General features: G+C 39.3%; 1 protein-coding gene across 1 annotated transcript in view; it reads left to right on the plus strand.

Annotated features, from left to right (window-relative positions):
* Positions 1-16,151, plus strand: part of LOC122804006 (solute carrier family 15 member 2-like) — a 748,008-nt gene that overhangs the window by 531,700 nt on the left and 200,157 nt on the right. The window lies entirely within an intron of this gene.

Raw genomic sequence — 16,151 nt, forward strand, 5'->3', positions numbered from 1 at the left:
GTAAATCCTGCTATATTTATGGCTCTACAAAGCATTTTTAATTGCAGTCTGTGACAAAATGAGAAGTGAATATTGCATGGAAGTATGGCATTCTAAAACATGGGCTGGGATTCAAAGACATTCTTTCAACCCACACTAATTGACCAAAGTCAGTTGGTCAGTTAGCAATATAGAGATTATCTCCAATTCAGAGACATGGTAAAGCCAAACAGAGAAGCGCCACATTAGTAGCGCATTACTATGTCTATGAATGAAGCAATACATTGTCAAACCTGACTGAGATAGTGTTCTCCCTCACAGCCCATGCATAGCAGTCGCACAGGAACCCCCCACCAATATCCACACACAAACACACACACACACACACACACACACACACACACACACACACACACACACACACACACACACACACATACACACACACACACACACACAAACAGATACACTTGTTCACACATGCGCTCATCCGCGAGCGCGCACACATGTGCACACACACACACGCACATAAGCACAGATGCGTGCACATACACACACACACACACACACACACACACACACACACACAGTCATCCACAAACAAGTCTGCATGTACTCACTCACACTCATGGAAGCACTTACCCACCCATTCCCACACCCACAGACACACACATAAACAAAATCACACACACATTCCCTGTGAGAGAAATAAAGATGCCTTGTAGTTTATTCAGTTAGGTTGGTAGATGGATGAGTGTTCTTGTTGCAATACATTACATTCAACAGGTCAGTTATTTAAGAACATTTACAGACAATTGTGGGAGACTCCTATGAAGCTGATTAAAGGATAATCTGGGAGATGGAAAAACAAGGAGCCAATCTCAAAGTTTAGAGGTTAGTTTCTGTATTATAATTCTTTGTTTATTAAAAATAAAAAAAAATAAAACAAAGAGTAAAAAGATCACACAGATAACCAACTGGTTAAAAAGCACAAAAAGAAAAATCTAGCAAAACTAGATTTCTAATTGTGTGATACCTTAAACCTCTTGCATCAGAGGCCTCATGGGACATATGCAAATCACCCTTTAAGGATATCAGGTGTTTCAGCTAAATGGCATATCTGAATGTCCATGACTTTTTCTTTTACTTTCATTTTTAAGTCTATTTATAGACAACTTCATGCCATTAAAGCCAAACCCCTCTAGCTGTGGATATGCATGTTTCTGCCTTCTTATGACATCATCAGCATAGGATAAGAGAAATGTTTGACCTTTCAAAACACAGGGTTGTTATACCAATCTGATATCCATAAACATTAGGGTGCCTACAAAATATCCCAACTAACAAACTAAAACAAAGAGTACAAATGTCACACACATAAACTGGTTAAAAAACACAAAAAAAACTGTGCGATACCTTAAACCTCTTGCATCAGAGGCCTCATGGGATATATGCAAATCACTTTATTTTTGTGTTTATTAAAAATAAAAACCTTTTAACTGTGAATGAGATTACACAGGCTGGTTAGCTGGTGTTTTGTCATTTTTTTTGTTTGTTGGGAATGAAAAGAAAAGTTAACAGCCCTTTAACTATGAATAGTGTTCCACAGACTGCTGAGCTGGTAAACCCTCACGGGTCTTTCGAGAATATTCACATAAGGGACTAACATTATTGCAGCTTCATTTCTCTAGTGGAATCTAGCAAAACAACTGCACGATGCTGCCTGAGAGAAGGTGCCATCCTGCTGATGTCAGCTACTTGTGGAAGGAAGGGGCAGTCCAACAATGATGCCCATTGCACACCCTACGTTACTGGGTGAGAGCAGGATGTACACAGTAATTAGTGAAAAGCATTTCTTCACAAATTAAAAACCCACCTCACATTTAAATAGAAAAGTCACTGCATGTCACAGAAATATAACTTTTAATAATAACATTAATTTCTTTTCTCCCTACTTTCCTTTTAAAACCAACTACCTACACCCTTCTCCATACAACTTCCTTTACCCTTTTCCCCATTTCATGCAAAATTACAGCAGTTATTTGTCGCAACTAAATTACATTGTAAATGCTGTATGTACTTGTCTGTCATTTTTGCCTCCTTAAATGTCCATAAAATTTGTTTCCTTTGGAATTTTTCCTGTATTTAGGACAAAATTGCATAACTGTTGACTATGTGAGTAAGATTACAATTTTACTAATGGATTTAGGTACTTAGACAGTTTCATGAAATGCAATTTTTATTGTTTATGAACAATTGGCATTTTATTTCATGAATTAGTGGTGAATCATTGCATTACAGCTGATGAATTTTCTTATTTGAAACTAGAACAATAAGTGAGAAGGTCATAAAAGGTAACAGCCCTGTGTTTCTTATGCTTAGTCAAACACTCTGCTTATGCTGTGCTGACGAGGTCATAACAAGGCCGAAATATGCATATCCACAGCTAGTGGGGTTCGGCTTTATTGGCCTGAAATTGTCCATTAAAATGACAAAACAAGTCATGGGCATTCAGAATCACCAATTAGCTGAAACACCTGATGTTCATAAGGGTCATTTGTATATATCCCATGTGCCTCTGATACAAGAGGTTTGGGAGGTCACTCAGTGGAAGTTCTAGCTTTGCTGGAGTTTTTATTTTATTTGAAACTAGCACATCTCATCATTCCTTCAATTTTTGGAATGCCAAAAAGTCAACAATTTGAATAATTTACCATTTTGGCAAAATGTTTTGGCTAGATGTTCTAAAACCAAACCAGTGGCTAAATATGTGAACTGTAAACTTAAGAATTTTTTATGTTGTCTCATTGGAGATGCATCAGGCTCTATCTTCTAACTATGGCCCTTTTATTAAATACGACATTAATGACAGCAAACTTAAGGGGTACACTAATAATGAAACAGAGACTTAGCTTTACTTCTCTAGGTATTCACATCTCTGTGGACAGTTATATGATAAAAAAATGTATAGGAACTGGGCAATTTTGATACAAGAGGGGCATACCAACTGACATTGTGGGTATGTTTCCTCCGTGATGTATATAAAAGACCAGCTGTGAAAAATATTTTACAAATACACATAGGGCACAGAAAAGGAGATGAGGCTTGTAACCGGATGTCATCCAACTCCAACCATTAATTATGTCAATCTACACAGTGCTCTTAACATCAATGCCTGTGAAAACAAGGACATTTTTAATCCCCAGAGTGTTAGAGGGGCAGGGGATGATTTACTTGTAATAGGGCTGAAGTGTTTACTTGGCAAGTTGCAGACCTTGCAATGCATTTTACATAGGTTAGACTGCAAAACCATTGAAAAATGAATTTGTCAACACCTGTATAGTATATTAGATAGTGATGATTAGAACAACACATTGGCCAAGCACTCCTCCACTTATGAGAATTTTATTTATTTAGTTAGTTATTTTTTTGTTTTTTATTTTTATTTTTTGTTTTTTTTGTTTTAGAAAAAATGACATTGCTTTAAAGGGTGGAAACTGGAAAATAATCTTGAGTATAAATAATTGGTTTAGCAACTCAGAGCCAGTTCCACATCTTCACCAAGATTAAATGAGAATGTTTCTTTAAAGACTGTTATAAGATGAAGGCAGCTAAATTGTGAAGGCAGATTTTTATAATTAATTTTTGTTTATGAATTGTTTAGAATGCAATTTGGTTTGCACAGTGATGAACACATGGGCAACTTAAGACATAATCCTAATGGAAGGTTTTAAGACAGGAGCTTAATTTGATGTGAATTGTTCTGATGGAGTCTTTGTTATATAGGATGAAAGCATTAAGCCTGCAATTAACTCAAAACCATTTTTATTAAAATGTTTTATTGAACTATTTCTTACAATAATATTGTTTTGAGTAGTGAGGGCCAATTGAGTACTTCAGTTTTGGCATGTTTTTCATTAAGTAAGTAAGTAAAAAAGTCAGTAAGTAAGTAAATAAATAAATAAAACATTCCCTTAGCAGCAGGATGATAATGCCCCGAGATACTTCAGTCTCTTTGCTGGCTCCGAATATTGTTGGAGCAAATATAAGGAAGGTAGGAGAGTTTAGTAGACCCAGCAATAGAGGAGAGGTACTTGAAAGAGCTGATGATCAGCTGCCAGAGAGCCAAAATAACAAAAAATCTGTTATTTTAGCTCTTTATATTATACTATTCCTAAGACTCAAACATCTGCTCACTGCTAACACTTATACCCCAACGCAAGTTGCGCAATTAGTGCGATGGTTAAAAAATGTGGTCATAATGAGAAAGACCTCATTATCGGCTCATTACCATGTCCTGAATCAAACATTAGCACGGGCAGAGCTGACTGAATTAGTATTCTCCCTAGCATCATGTTAGCAAAGGCACACCCCCACATGCACTCACATACACAGATACCAATGCATGCGCATGCACATACATACACACACACACACACACACACACACACACACACACACACACACACACACACACACACACACACACACAATCTCAGTCATGCCCAGACATATATGAACACACAGTAAAGCATCCGCTACTCCTCCATGTCTCTGCTAAACTTTCCTGCACCGTGAGAATGGATGATCATCATGATTTAGGACAGTTACCTTGTCCTCCTAGAGTATAATGTTTACTTCTCTGAGTGATTCAGTCACTTGTCCAAGCAAACTGGGGGCAGTAGACATTTCCATGGGAGATAACACTGATAATTAGCATTAGATACTCAGCCATACTACTGTATTATCATGCAGGTTCGCCTGCAAAACTGTTATCTGCACTGAGGTTCCCATGAGGGGTAAGTGTCAGTGATAGACCTGTCTCTGAAATGGAAAGGCATAGCAAGATGCAGAAATATTCCAAGCTAAGGCTTCCATATCACACTGTGCCTTTCTGAACCTTAGAAACTGTTTCTGTGTTCCACATACAAAGAAACCTCATATTGCTGAAATAATTGGTGTTTTGTTTTAGCATAACTTTTGACAATAATGACTATGTAACTTTTAATTTTGGAGTCACTCTTTTTATGAAGTGCATTATTTTTTAAAAACTCCGTCTGTCATTATAATTTGCCACTGAAGTGTATGAGCAAAATTTTAGCCCAATGAAATGAAGCATTCAAGTATTTCCTATAAATTGCATTTGATGTGCTGTGTAATATTGGGGACTGCTATTCTTGTGGTGGTAGTAAGGAAGTCTGGTCTGTCCAACTCAGAAAACACACAGGAAGCTTAGTGATAACTTCTTATTCTAGTTAGTTAGATACTTTTTACTTTTAGCATAACTGAGGTGTGTTTTTACATTAAGAAGATGTGGACTGCAATTCTAGTAGCAGCAGAAAGGTAACCTGCTCTGTCCAAGTAGGGAAATAAACAGGGTGGCTTAAACTCAAATTGTTTCATCACCCATAGAGCTTTTTAGTTGGTTTAGTCAATTTCTTTGAGTCTATACATTTGGTGTGTTTGCTCAGCCCTTGACAGTTCCACGGAGCACACCTGTGTTCTCAGAGTATTGGCTTGCATCTAGTGCCTTCCAGGCTAAGATAAGTACTTTGATTTTAAATACGTTATTTCTGAAGACTGCAGCTGTACTTTCACATTATTTTATTGGATTTTTCTGCATTTCATCACTGTAAAGTGTATTTGCTTTTCCTTGGCCTGGATGCTGCTAGTGTGCTTTGACACCAGTTTAAAGTATGTGTTTATTGCTGTTTTGTCTGCCTTAGAATCACCTTGTTATTATTTGTTGTAGCTAGTTATTTGTTTCTGGTACTTTTTTGCTTTTGGATAATTTGTGAGTTTTTACATTAAGAAGACTGGGACTGCAAGTGGCAGCAGAAATGCAAACTCATCTGCCCATGTTGGGAAACCCAGTGGGAGGCTTAAAGTGAGATCATTTCATTGGCCAGAGGACTTTTTTAGTTAGTTTAATCTTTGTGACTATACATTTCACTGCTCGTCTTGTAGTGGCATTTATCAGTGCATTGTATAGACACAGGCAACTTAGAAACCTTTAAAACTTCCCCTGTAACTTTACCCAATACTCAGTTGCACAAACTTTTTTGTATGTTGAGGAGCACTCCCACACGACTTCAGTCATACATAGCCTAGTTGTGGTTTATACCCTCACAGCACTTGGGTTAGCCTGCTATACCACCACTTTGTAGTTCACCTAAAAACAGACCTAACATCATGGATGGACACTTTCCCAATGTCTTGGCAGATATGGGCATCCTGAGACAATGTACAAATTATGTCATGTTCAATGACAAACAGCTAATCCTTAGAGAAATGTATACAGTATGTGAGAGATGTAATTGCACAGTTCGGCTGGTGGCAAGACTCTCACATGAAAGCACTCAAAATAACAATCAAGTTGTTGGTAACATAGGCATTAAACCCACCACTCACACAGTATTGACCCAACACATATACCAACATATGCTGAGGCTCTTGAAAGCAACCTTCTGATATCTCAAAGCCCTTCTAGACATTCATCCTACAAAAAGAATCCACAGCAACTCAAAATGTACTCCATCAGAACAACACCCAGCACAACACATACAGCCACTACAAAGACCATACAGCAAGCCAACACACTACCCAATATTTTTTTTATAGGAGGCTCTATTATGAGACATACAAATGTTTTTCACACCAGGCTGAGTAAGGAAAAAAATCAGGGTCAGTTGTCTTTTAGGAACTGCGATTTGCCAAATCACCCATGCAATGAAGTAATTAGACCAAAAGTAGCAGTATGACTTAGTCCAAGTCCAAGACGGACATTATGCAACTCTCAGACTATGTGTCCCTGGCTATTATGTGTCTGGCATTGAGCTGCATTCTACTTTCAACAGAGATGATACCACGATATGAACAAAAGATGATTGACTTAAATAACTAGCTTAGTTTCTGATGTCATTCCAAAGAGTTATAATATTTGTGAGCATGGAGGCTGTGGTCAACAAACCATATTGCTGTGCCAAAGAATACTGTATAAAACATTGTCCTCACCCTTAGTGACTTTTTCAGCCAATACCAAACTGACAGACCTTCCAATGTAGCAAAACCATCCCAAGAGAATCTGAAGGTACTACTGCTCAATGCCAGGGGCCTAAACAAGAAACTCCATTTCCTCCAAGCTCTCATCATCCTGGAAAATGTGGACATCTATGGAGTTACTGAGACATGGTTTAAAGCCACAGAGAACACTCTGGCAGTGCAGGGCTACAATGCCTCTGCACAGTCAGACCAGCTACTACACAGGCAGGGACAAAAGGTGGAGGGGTCTCTTTCTATATCAACAAACTCATCTCAAGACTAGTCAAACAGGATGATGAGCTTGACCAGCTACATGTCCAGCTTTCCATAGGCAAAGTCTCCTAGACAAGCTATAGGTCACCCTTGACCCAAGTTATCCATAACTCATACTTGGACTTACAGGAGGATCTCACCATTCAACCCAATACCATATTGTTGGGTGACTTCAACTACCTCACTATAGACTGGGTTACTTACATGACCCCAAACTTACAGGACCAGTGATTCCTGGACTTTGTAAACACAACCACCTCTGACAGATAGTCCATAAGCCCACTAGGGGTGCAAACATATTCAACCTGCTACTCATAAACATGGGAGAAAGCTGTACCTCCGTTAGTGTAGTGTCCTTTCTGGTAAGATCAGACACAAAGCTGTCTCCTTCATAATAAAAATTAATTAAGTGACCATGGCTAACACTGTAACATGTAGAAACTATTCTAAGGCAAATTTCCTACTATTAAGTGACAACCTGTCAACATTTCATGCCCCCACAACCACCAAGAACACAGCTGCCTATGCAGAATTATTCACAGAAATTCTGTACAATCGCGTCAGTAAGTGCATACAGACAGCTGTGCCTACCAGAAATAAGTCCAGAACTAACTCAACAGTCGCCCCTTTTAGAATCTAAACATAATCAGGTTGTACAACAGAAGACTGAAAGTTCTAGCCAAGATTAGGAAGTGCTATGACTGATAAAAACACTTTCAATCTAACCAAAGAATTAAGAGCATAAATTAAGTCTGCTAAAGCCAGACTTGAGGTAAAGATGGCCTCCCATGTACAGGATAACCACAAGGCTTTCTTTAGCTATAGCCAAAACCTCAAAAGCAGTATACAGCAGCATGCAAACTTGAATGTAAAAGAGCCACCTACATGGAGCTGGAAGATATAGCAAATCTGTTGGTTGACAAATTCAGCTCCAGTTTTACCCCATCTCTTTCCCAGCTGCCCCCTGCCAGACATACCATCAAATAACTGCCCAACTTTCACTGGGGAACAGGTCCTAGATTGCTGTCTAAGACCAAAACAACTACATCAATGGGTCCTGATAACATCTCAGAATGCTGCCTAAATAGCCTAAAACATGACCTATTGGGAATACTGCAGGCACTGTTTACCCAAAGCATCTAGACAGGCTTTGTGCCATGCGAACAGAGAACTGCAACAGTTATCCTTCTGAACAAAGATGGACCATAAACAGGCCCCAGGGACTACAGGCCCATAAGTCTGAATAGTCTCATATGCAAAATCATGGAAAGAATTATCATGGAAATTATTAAGGACATAGAATGCATCCAAACATTGGATCCATCCCAGTTTAGTTTTGTCAGGGGAAGATCATGCCTACTCATCCTGGTGGACTTTTTTGAGATGGTCACCAAGGCAATGGATGAGGGCAAAATGGTGCATACTACCTACCGTGTCCTGGCTAAGGCATTTAATATAATACTCAACTTGGGCATTGTAAACAAACTCACAGATATTAGGCATAAACTCCTATGTTACATGCTGAATAGCCAACTGGCTCTCAGATAGGACCCAGGAAATTAGGATAAAAGAGACCACCTTAAAAAAAGATGCCATTCAGTAGTGGAGTCCCTCAGGGCTCTGTGCTGGGTCTGCTCCTTTTTGCCATCTACTTCCTGAAAGTTGAGGCTAATGTCAAGTGCCTCCTGCTGACCAAGTTTGTAGATGATTGCAAAGTAGGAGCAGTCACCCCCCAAAACTAACATCCTACAGGGATGGTTAACACAGACAAATGACTGGTGCCAAAGCCATGGCTTAAAATCTGATCCCAAGAAATATATAATAGTACCCTTTGGGAAGTCAGACACACTAGGAAATTACCTCATTAATAACACATTCCTAAGAGTAGAAGCAGAAGTCAGGGATTTGGGTATGCATGTCGATATTAACCTGAGTGACCAACATTTGTCTAAGGTATGAAATCATTCTAAATTGCTCAACTAATAAACAAGGGAATGGCATCTAGGTCAAGAAGGCCATTGTTCCACTGTATTTGGTCCTCATCAGGCCTATCACTGAGTATACTGCTCACTTTGGTATGCAGCTGACCAGGCACATGCAACAACTTCCACAGGACTTCCTCACTAAAAGAATACAGAGCGCAAACAGCATGTCCTATGCACTTTGCCTCATAACCCTATCTGTATACTGTGTTTCATTCAGACAGTTGAGAAGTGCTCTATTCCTGGCATATAAGGCATCCTTTGATCCCTCTCTAATGGACCTTTTTCCATTTTTGGAAAAAAATAGCATCAGAATTACTCAATCTAGTGATATAAACTTTGCTTGCAACATAACTAGGACAAGTTGGAGGGGTAGGTATCAGTCTCAGAGAATTCCCCTTCTCTGGAACAGACTTTCCATCTATGTGAAGAAGAGCTCTTCCCTAACCCTTTTCAAAAGAACCCTGGACCAGTGATTGGGAAATAGGAAATACAAATTGGCCTAAATCCTGTCTCTAAGGACAGAGGCAGTCTGTAAATCTTGCTGTAGCCTACATATACTCTTTAAAATAACCTCAAGCTCACATTAACTTGTGGGATACATTTGGGATGCTTTGCTACACGTTTAAAGGCCCCAGTGGTCATTAGCCTAGTATATACCTATGAAACTATAAATCTATGAAAATGTTCACTCATTCCAATGGCTGTGGTACCATACCTGTTTCATTTACTCTCCTGATATGCACAGAACACTGAATGAATGTTTGCTATCCAATGTGATTTCAATTGATTTATTTAATTATTTTATAGTTAATATACCCACTTTACCCATATTACATGGACTACCAAAAATGCACAAGAATCAACATAGACCACCAATGAGACCCATTGTATCAAGTTGGGGTTGGTTAACAGAACCCCTCTCAAGCTATGTTAAGAAAGAACTGAGATTTTTAGTGGACTTGTTTCCTACTATTTTGAGAGACACTAAACATTTTTTGCAAGATTTATTTGTGTTAATGATAATAATATTCTTGATTTTTGTTTGCTAATCACTTTAGATGTACAGTCACTTTTCAGTTTACTTAAAGAGGGTCTTAAGCAGACCAATGACTGTTGTTTTAGTCACGGTCTCAAACTGAATGCAAAGAAATGCATCATCATTCCCTTCGGTAAAAACAATGTCCCTTCACACAATCAGATTAACAATATCCTATGTACCAACAAAGTGGAAACAGATCTGGGAAAACAAGTAGACCACAACCTTAACTTTGACCACCATGTGTCTACTGTAGTAAGGAAGACTTTCTACATAGCACACTTGACTAGGAAAGGCATCACCTTTAGAGCAAAGGACATTATAACCCCCCCTATACTCGTCACTAATCAGGCCCATAAGTATAACACCCCTTTTGGCATGTACTGTACAAAGCACCTGCAGCCAATGGGGAGACCTCAGAGATTTATAACAAAGAAAATCAAGGGCCTCCAGAACTTGCCTTACACAGGCAGATTCAAGTCCCTGTCACTATGCTCTGTATCAGGTTCACTTTACATGCTCGAAATGCTAAAATATCGAATTTTAGAATTTCGAGCCTGTGAAGTCAAACGGATGGAAATCGCGAACCCGGAAATATTGAATGCAGAATGTCGAACCCGCGGTATAGATAGCGCGTTTGGTAAGTTTACTTTTTTAGGGTTTTGGGGAAGGTTTGTGTGTGTTTAAGTGTATTGGGATATTTGAAGTGTGGGTTAGGGTAGGTGTTGTTCTGTTTGAATGTGTTAGTGTTTGGAGTGCTGGTGTTTGTGTGTATGTGATGTGTGTTCGTGCGGGGGGTGTGTGGAATGTGTGGTGCTGGCTTGTGTGTGTTATGGAGTGCTGTGCATCCTCGGAGTTAGTATATATAAGTAGGGAGGTGCAGGGGGGCTTTCCCCCCTGCATATACTAAGGGTAGGTGTGTGTATGTGTTTGGTTGTGTGCGTGTGTGTTATGTTTGTTGTAGGGAAGTGTTGGGAGGTATGTGCATTTGTGTAGGTATGTGTTTTGTAGTGTGTGATGTGTGTTTTTTGGGATTTTATGGATTCGCGATTTTGGGTGTCAGGTTTGTGTATGTTCGGTGTTTAGGGTATTTGACTTCATAGTTTTGTGATACTGAAATTTGATATTTCAGTATTTCGAGATTATGAAGTGAATCCTCTGTATCATATAGACTTCTTAGGAGAGACATGCCTGGCTTACAGAGTAATCTCAGACCCAAGCCTAATGAAACTGCTGCACATCCATAAATCAAACAGGACTATATCTACCCATTCCAGGCACCTAAATATAGCCTGTGACATAAATAAGACATGCTGGAGGGACAGATTCATCTTCCAGTCACTGCCGTGTCTTTGGAATAGGCTGCCTGTTCGTGTGAAGCAGAGCACATCTATGACACTGTTATAAAGGAAGCTGGATGTGTGGATGGGGCACCTTAGAGTCTTATGACGTATAGTGCCCACAACCCTCCTGGACATGGGTAGTCATTATGAAATACAATCCTTGGTATTGACTAGAGTATCTCTGGTATTACATTGGGATGAAACGGCTAGGCTTGAAATGACTTTCGGGTCGATAGCCTAGTAACTTCCTATGATCCTATGCATTAATATATCTTAGTCATCTACGTCTTTCATTTTCCCTTTACTTATATTCCTGATTTTTATAAGAAAACCATAATCCTTACATGATTTTAGCAGACCCTGATTAAATAAACTGATACTTCATATTTCTCAAATGTCTTCCTTGAACTCAAATAGCCCAGGGCATACTGTTTTTTTTTTCCTTCAATTTTAAGTCTTATGATCTGAGAACACATTTCCTCGTATTTTCCTTTGTTGTTCAAGTAACTCATTATTTGTTAATATATAATCTATTATAGTAGCTAAGTTTCTGCTGAGGTAAGTAGACCTTTCAGTCTCCCCAGAATATAATCTGTTTTAGTTTATTAAAGCCTTACAATATGTAACATCTATATCTTCTATTTTCCTTCTTTTTGCCTTTATCAAACTGGAATTACCCCCCCCCCCCATGACAATTTATTTTCCATCTAACACCATTTCAGTTTTATCCCATAACTGTTTCCTTTGAGCTGAAGCAAAATAGACAAGCATATTATTGGTTCATAGGTTCATAGAAGGTTGCTAGGCTAACGGCCCTAGAACCCTTCCAAACCTAGCCATATTTATCTGGAGTTACACCAATTGTCAGCAGTTAGGTTCGCAGAGGTAAAAGTGTATGGTAGTTGATACTGGCTTCCTCTGTCCAGGAGAGACATGGGTGCCACCCCAGGAGTGAATTTACAGTCACCTATCCATTGATCTAGGCTGTCTTTGAAGAGGGTCAGGGAGAGGCTCTGTTTCACTTGAATTGGAAGCTTGTTCCAGAGAAGTGGCAGTTTCTGGGAGATGTATACATCTCTCCAGCATGATCTGTTCATGTCAGAGGCTAGGTTAAGATCCCTAGAGTGAGTGACCCTCATGCAGTTTGATTTACAAATGTGTATCATTTCCATCAGGGACAGGTCAGAGACTGCCCTGTAAGCCAGGGACAGGTCACCCCTTAGCAACCTGTAGGAAACAGAATACAGTGACAAGAATTTCAGTCTTTCCACGTAAGACTTGTTTTGTATATCCTGTAATTTCTTGGTGAAAAACATCTGTGATCTCTCCAATTGTTGCATGTGTCTAGTGAGGTACATGCAAAAGGAAGCATTGTACTCAATTATTGGTCTGATGATGGCCAAGTATAATGCAGTTATAGTATCCTTAGATCTAGATGTTATGCCTTTACTTATACGATGTGCCACACAGAAGGATTTTCTTACTGCTGTGGATACGTGATGGTCAAAGTTCAGATTGCTATCAACCTGAGTACCCAGATCATATACCACTGGGTCTACACTTAGGGGGTGCTGTCTATAATGTAATTAGCAGAGATGTTAGCTTTTCCAAAGGGAATAATAATGCACTTTTTTACATTTAGCTTTAACCCATAGCTTTGACACCAATCATTGTTAACCCTGTCTGCAGTATATTAACATCATGGGGGAACTCACTGACTGTTCCCAATTTGCATTCGTCAGCGAATAGGTCAGCCACAGGGCATTCAAATTTGCCTGGACTTCCAAACAGCAAAAGGCCTAGCACAGAACCCTGTGGTATGTCAGTGGTGACTGGTCTTTTGCTAGAGGTGAATTCACCTACTTTGACAAAATGTGTCCCATCAGTGAACCAGTTGGCTATTCATCTGGTAATGTAGGGATTAATTCCCAATTGTGAGAGTTTCTCCTTAATACTTGAGTGGGGAATTGTATCAAATGCTTTGGCTAGGTCAAGAAAGGTGGTATACATCATCTTTCCCTCCTCCATGGCCTTGGTGACTTTCTTGAAGAAGTTAATGATCTACCTTTAACGAATCCAAGCTGGATTGGGTACAGAGTTGGGAGATTACCTATGTCGATTCTTTCCATGGCCTTGCAAATGAGGCTAGTCAATCCTATGGGCCTATAATTCCCAGGGTCAGTTCACGGTCCCCCTTTGTGTAGAGGGATTACTGTTGCTGTCCTCCATGATGCTGGGAAATAGCCAGTTCACAGGCTTTGGCTAAACAGGGATCCAAGTTGGTCTGCTAGGTCATGTTTTAAGTTGTTGAAAAGGCAACTAGGGATGCTGTCTGGTCCCACTGATGCTGTGTTTTTGTCCTTGGAGACCACTGAGATGATCTGCTCTCTTGAGGTAATAGGCTGATAAATGGTGGCAGGTATACTGTGGGGGATGACTGGAGGGACAGGGGCTTGAAGTTTGTTCGAAAACTGTCAATTAGCAGGTTAGTTATTACCTCTGGTTGAGTATGGGTGGTGCCATCCACAACCAGTTCAGCGCATAGATGGGTATTCCCTTTTAGATTTTGAATGTAGTTAAAGAATGCTTTGTGATTATCCTTGGCTAGGGTGGCTATTTTTCCTTTCATAATTAGCTTTGGAGGACTTGACAAAATCTTTAATTTGTTTATTTAAGCAAGAGAGGGATTTCTTCTTCTGCTGAGTCAGTTCCCTCTTGTTCTTGGACATTAGTTTCTTTCTGTTGTTGTATATCCTGTTTATACTAGGGGTCCACCAGGGTGGCTTGTTTTTTTGAAACACACAAAACACACCAACCAAGTCTCCAAAAAACACTCAGGAACCAAGCTTGGTTCCTGAGTATTTTTGGTGGCTTGTTTTTTTTGGCAAGACCTGGTTTTAATCCAATGAGGTACAGACAAATCTAAACAACTGCTTAAGTGGTTATACAGAGCATTAGTGCACACCTCTGCATAGGAGTCCATACTATCTGCGTTCGAGGGGAATTTGAAACTTCTTATATCATCACTTAGTAGGAGGTAATTTGTCTTTGAACAATTCTTGTGTTTTTGAGCTTCATGGGGTATCTGGTCTTATAATTACATTGAATGAGAAATTAATTATTCTTTATTTATCACTTGCACTATCTATATCCACTGTCAACATTCCTCATAGTTCAACTACATGCAGAGGTCAAATACACACATTTTGTAGTAAAATAAAAGTGACTTTCCTAGAACAATGGTCTGGTCGAAATGACAAGAACTCTTTTCCACAAAAAATAAATAAAAATCTGAACAATATTGTTGATTATCAAAAACTTTCCTAATATCCTGAAAATTATAAACATGAAACCTAAATTGCTTGCAACACTTTGCGCTTCCCAAACTGTGAACATCAGAAGTTTAACTAACACTACATTTTCATCATTACTATTCTTGTCATTAGTTCATAGGTGATTACTAGCCTAACAATGTGGGGGGGGGGGGGGGGCTTTTAAACCTATCCATGTTTCCCTAGGATTTTTTAAGATATATATATATGTAGGTTTGGACATGGGTGGTCAAGCATTTACAAGCTGCTTCTGTCTACTACAGATATAGGTGTCAGACCAGCTATGGACTTCTAATTCTTCATCCACTGGTCCGAATTGCATTTCAATTGGGTTAGGGAAGAACTCTGCTTCACATAGATGAGAAGCCTATTCTAAAGAAGCAGTAGTCTCTGAGACATATACCTGCCATGCCAACAAGTCCTATTTATGTTAAGATGAGGTTTAGTCTCTAGATCGGGTAATTCTGACTTTGTTTATTTTGTGGATGTGTAATAGGTCCATCAGAGCAGCATCAGAGGATGCTTTGTAGACCAGGCATAGATCATCTCTCAGCAGTTTGAAGGAGACCACCATGTATGGAGATAGGGCTTTGAAGTGCTTTCATTTTGTGAAGAACCTCTGTGGACACTCCAGTTGTTGCATGTGCCTGGTCAGGTACATACCAAAGGTGGTTAAAATCAGTCTACAAACTTCATAAATTCTTTCTATTTGAAAGTGAAAAAGAGCTCTTGCTGGTGGAATTATTACTTCATGTGGAGCTATTGTTTTATTCCAAAAGTTATAACATTCCACGGGCCCCTTCATAAAAAAATATCTACATCTTAATAAGAATTTACGTTGATCCAATTCTCCTGCAACACCACACATATCCCATTTCTCTGTCCGGCTTCTCACAATATTAGCAAATGACCTCTGACACGAAGCACTAGTTGATATTACTTCCTGTGTCAATGCAGGTTCTACTGCCAGTGATCTGTCTTTAACTAATGTAATAGTTGTGAGAGGAGAGGCTGTGAGGAAAGAAAGGCTACATAGCCACAGGTAAGCTCTCCTGCTCAGGAGGTGGAGTTTGCCATACTCTAGCACAGAATCGTCACCTGGCATAAACCAGGTTTTATTTTTAGCTGGACAACTATATGGTTTGGCATGAAGCACTGCAGA

The sequence above is a fragment of the Protopterus annectens genome, chromosome 6.part0 (assembly GCF_019279795.1).
Source record: "Protopterus annectens isolate FY-2018-M chromosome 6.part0, PAN1.0, whole genome shotgun sequence".
NCBI classification, from domain to species: domain Eukaryota; kingdom Metazoa; phylum Chordata; order Ceratodontiformes; family Protopteridae; genus Protopterus; species Protopterus annectens.